The sequence below is a fragment of the Chamaea fasciata genome, unplaced genomic scaffold (genome assembly GCF_029207755.1).
Source record: "Chamaea fasciata isolate MVZ Bird 193981 ecotype frontalis unplaced genomic scaffold, bChaFas1.0.hap1 SCAF_1, whole genome shotgun sequence".
Taxonomy (NCBI): domain Eukaryota; kingdom Metazoa; phylum Chordata; class Aves; order Passeriformes; family Sylviidae; genus Chamaea; species Chamaea fasciata.
In genome coordinates this window covers 105387513-105392568 of record NW_027094086.1, presented here as the reverse complement: position 1 = coordinate 105392568, position 5056 = coordinate 105387513, and positions in this window count along the sequence as shown.

The window sequence follows — 5056 nt, the reverse complement described above, 5'->3', positions numbered from 1 at the left end:
TTCTAAAGAACGGCATTAATAAGCTCTCAGGCACATTTGCCTCCACTTGGCATCTCTCTTGCCCTACTCCTGCCACAGTAGGAGGCTGAAGAGTCTTTAGAAAGTAATTTACATCATGTGGCTTCATAAGACTTTTACTTATTATCTGTCAAATATCAACAGCATTTTTGAACAGGAAATTACATTTTACATTTCCTTCAGCCTCAAAGAAGTACTCATCTTCAAAATGAACCCTGATGGTCTTTCTCCAGAAAGAAAGAATATAAACCTGAGAATAAGCATATTCAGAACAACACTGAACTATTAACCTGTATTGGTTGCTAGCTACTTATTCTGCCAAAGAACTATTATAGACACACATTTTTTACAGAGGCAGCAGAGCTAAAGACTGAAAAATACTTACTTAAATATAAGCAGAGGAAAACTAAATGAGGAAGCTTTAAGGTGTAAATTTTGAGTACTGTTACTGTGCTTCTCTTTCCATTTTTCTTGCTCCAGAAGTTTACAAGCAGTCTTTCCTTAATGTCCTGTAATAGGCACACGTGAACACAGTCCAAGGTAACAATTTAAGTGGAATGTTGTCCAAAACCTAGGCACAACCTGCTCCACTCCTTTGGAAGGTGGAGCAGGCACTCCATTACCTGCACATGAAACTCAATTGCTCACATTCAAACTTCAGCATCAGGACAAAGAGACATGCCTCTGGTATGAAAGCAGTTGTGTTGGTTTCGGCTGGGATGGAGTTAATTTTTTTTTAGTAGCTGTGGTTTGGATTCAGTGTGAGAATAATGTTGACAACAGACTGATGTTTGGTTGTTGTCAAGCAGTGCTTACCCTGAGTCAAGGACTTTTCAATATCTCAGGTGCACACGAAACTAAGTGGGAAGCAAGGCCAGGACAGATGACCTGAACTGGCCAAAGGGATATTTCATACTATAGGACATTGTGGTCAATATCTAAAAGGGGAGTTGGCTGGGAGCTGCAGATTGTTGCTTGATGATGGGCTGGGCATTGGTCAGCAGGTGGTGATCAATTGAATTGAGCATCATTTTTTTCTCTAGCCTTTTCCTTTTCCTTTTCCTTTTCCTTTTCCTTTTCCTTTTCCTTTTCCTTTTCCTTTTCCTTTTCCTTTTCCTTTTCCTTTTCCTTTTCCTTTTCCTTTTCCTTTTCCTTTTCCTTTTCCTTTTCCTTTTCCTTTTCCTTTTCCTTTCCCTTTCCCTTTCCCTTTCCCTTTTCCTTTTCCCTACCATTACACTGTCCTTGTCTCAGCCCATGGGTTTTACACTTTTTCAGTTCTCCTCCCCATCCCACTGCCTTGGACGGGCTAGTGAAGAAGCAGCTGTGTGGTACACAGTTGCCAGCTGGAGCTAAACCATGACAGCAGAATTGAAGAAACTGCAGAGTCCTTCCTTACATGACCTAACCTTGTTTGTCCTTCCCTGTGTTCAGATCCACTGACAGTTAGGGAAATACCTCCGCAGAGTCTGGAAAAGATAGTCCATTAGTCCATGCTCAGCTCATTTTTTTTCAAATCTGCACTGCTAAATGTCCTCTCTATGGACAACATTACAAACACAAGATCACCTGTGCAAATTTCTTCAGAAGGGCCTTCAAAGCCAACTTCTACGTAATTTAATCTGTCTGAAGGCATGTTCTGAGTGGTTACTGAATGTAAACCCCAAAATCTCTCAATTCCCTATCCAAAAGCAGAAGAGGATTATCAGCTCCCAAAATTAAGTTGTTGTTTAGGTCACTAATATGATCTGAAATTAGGGCATCTAGCAATAATACTCTGTGACACACAGTGATACATTTTGACTCTCAAAGTTCTCATTAGATTGGAAAACATAGCCTTAGCATATTGTGCTAAGCGCTTTAATTACTGACTGGGTTTAGTACAGCCTAATAAAGCCTTCTCAACAAATGCTACTTGAATTTCCTTGATTAATGCAATATGTGATGCCATTGCAGTAGGAACAGAAACAGTTCTTCACCCATCAGGATCCCCTCCATACACCCTGAAGAACAGGAAAAGCAGAACAAACACTTTTTTTTTCTCCCCAGTGAGATTCTGTTAGACAGTATTTTGTCAAAACTAGCAGAGGAGACGAGATAAGCCACCCAGAAGGAGGCAGAGACTGAAACATTAGTTTGACAGGTCTTAAAATATCAGTTCTTTATCTGAAGACATATTTCTCATCTCTGATAGATTTGATCCAGGATACCTTTTCCCTTCCTTTCCATAGTGTCGTCATGCCTTTGTCTTAAAGCTGATGGTTCCTTTCCCTAACATTCTACCTCTCAATAGCTTAAACTCTCCCAGATCTCATCAGTGTTCTAAAAGGGCTGTCAAGAGAACAAGAAGATTAGGGAGAGAGTCAAGTTGCACTAGCAGTCACAAATTATTTTTAAAAGGTGCTTTTTCTATTGATTTTAGTGGTGCTTTACTTCTCATACTGAAAACTTTATACTATTTGAAAGTAGCAAAGCACTTGCTTGACATAAGCAGCTCGAATTGTTATGCTGTGAGTAGAACTTTAACTGAACCCTATGGCTATGTTGTGTATGTCACAGATGTATTATAGTGAAACCTGGAGCTAACAATCTGAACATTAATAATAGTTAGAACAGACAAAGCTGGCAGTTTAATTATTATTTAAAAATTAGTAGCCAGAGTGGACAACCCCCAGATTGTGGCATCTGAACTGTAACAACACTATTACAACATGGACTAGGGAACTGGCTGGAACCCCTACCGAAACCAACCTAAGAGGATGTAAAAATGACCACATAGCAATCACTCAGTAAAAAAAACCATGAAGGGTGACAATAGCACAGCCCCTAACACGGCTTCTCCTCCAGACTGTCACACGATGGATGGGGAGCTGACACTGTAAGGGTATATTTGCCCAGGGATTTCTTCTTCTATGGTCCCCTTTATCAAGCATTTGGCTGGAGCTACCAGGTATCATAATTGATTGGTGCCAACAAATCCATCTAATGGAGATGTGAGCCTGATGTCAAAAATATCTATAACACCTAGGTTTTAAGGAGATTAGGTTTGGGGATTTTTTCCTATTCTTCTAATCCTGTGTCTATTGTAGAATAACTTCAAAATGGAAGAGCTACAATCTAATTGCTTATTCTTGCAGTCAGATCTCCCTTTTCCCACTAACCAGCAAGCTGGCTGGTTCTGTGAGCATATATGGCTATCAGATCTGGTAGCCACATTTTTTTGAGATCTGAGCCTAAGCTAATTATAACTATTAAATATATCGTATTTTTTAAATTGGATTATAACAAATCAGTCAGGAATATGCAGGAATACTGAGAGTTCTGCTTTCCTCTTGAGGTTAATGGTTACACACAACCTGCACAAGTTTTAGTTATCTGAAATCCAGCCTCTATTTGTTGGGTATATTTTCAAGACATAACACTCATCTTTTCATATAATTTCAGAACTATAGATGAGGCCTGAATAGCAGTGGCTGTTCATGTGTTATCACAAATTATGCTCCTAATCTGTTCATCTAAATTTCAACCACATTTTATTCCAAGCTACATCTATTTTAAAACATGCTGTGACAGAGGATTACTGCCTGTGGTTTGCGATGTGTTAAACATCTAGTATCAAACCTATTTGGTGACAGGTAATTCAAATACAGACTGCCAACTGAGATCCAAGTCCTTCTCTTCGCATTTGCATGAAAAATAACGGTAATTCATAAAAACAGCTACCTCGCTGAAAGCCTGAGGTGATTTCTAGTCCAATAACTGCAAAAAGCACAACAAAACAAAACAAACATAGATAATCAAAATAAACAGTAATGAGTAAAAAGCATAAAAGTGAATAACGTGATTGTATTTTTGAAGTTAGATTAAGAAAACGATTAGCCAAAAAAAACAACCAACCAAACAAAAAAGGATCTGCAGCTTACAAGGTATTTCTCACACTTAAAGAAATTCCTCTTCCTTCCCATTAATGAGAGGTAATACTGAAGAGGATGTTTTACTGTGAGTTCTGGGTTTGTGCAACAAAGATTAAGCAATTCACCTCAGCTATCATTTACCATGGTGTCTTTTTAAATAATAAATTCTTAGAGTGCTTGTTTCCAGCAATGTTCTATCTCCAGCAGCGTTCCAGCAGTGTTCTAACTCCAGGCTGAACACCCCAGCACCTTTGCTGCAGCTACTCTGCATGGATATCCCTGAAGACGCTGGGCACCAGTGGAGTGAGCAAGGCAGGGTGGAGCGAGTGACCTTTATCTTGATATTTCCTGGCCCTGTCTTTTCACCTTTCTCCCTCTGTTTCCCTGGTATACCCGTTTCCTGTTAAAAGAGGTGGATCCAGCCTGCAGCACTGAACTGCAGACCAACCTTAAGACGTATGCAAGCGTTTGACAAGCTCTGGGCTTCAGTAAGTTTGGAGACCATCCTTCCCAAAGGAATGGATGGCGTCCTGCAGTGGTTGGTTGATTGATTCTCTGTTATATTTTCACAATGACAGCAATCATGCCTAGATCTCTTCTCTGTGGTGACCACTGGCAAGACCCACGGGAATGAACTGAAGTTGTGTTACAGGAGGTTTATGTTGGATATAAGAAAAAGGTTCTTTGTCCAGAGTGTGGGGTTTGGGCACTGCAACAGGCTCTCCAGGGAAGTGGTCACAGCACCAAGGCTGAGAGAGTTCAGGAAGCATTTGGCAATGCTCTTGGGTACATGGTGTGACCCTTGGGGTGTCCTGTGCAGGGCCGGGGGTTGGACTCGATCCTTGAGAGTCCCTTCCAACTCATAATTCTCTGTGATTCTGTGATTTTCTGGTGCTAATCCCTGCAAAGATAACGACTGCGCTGTGATAAGACACAAGTGGAATCCGGGCGAACGACAGCTAACCAGTCCCTCCGCTCGTTCCGGCAGCTCCACTGCAGCTTGGGGGTGTTGACGCTTTATCTACGGGCCGCCCCCGCTGCCTGCGCCGTCTGTCCCCCGAGCCCTCGCACCAGGGGCGGGCAGGGCGACGGTGCCGGCGGCTCCGTGAGGGAGCGGGAGGCCGAGC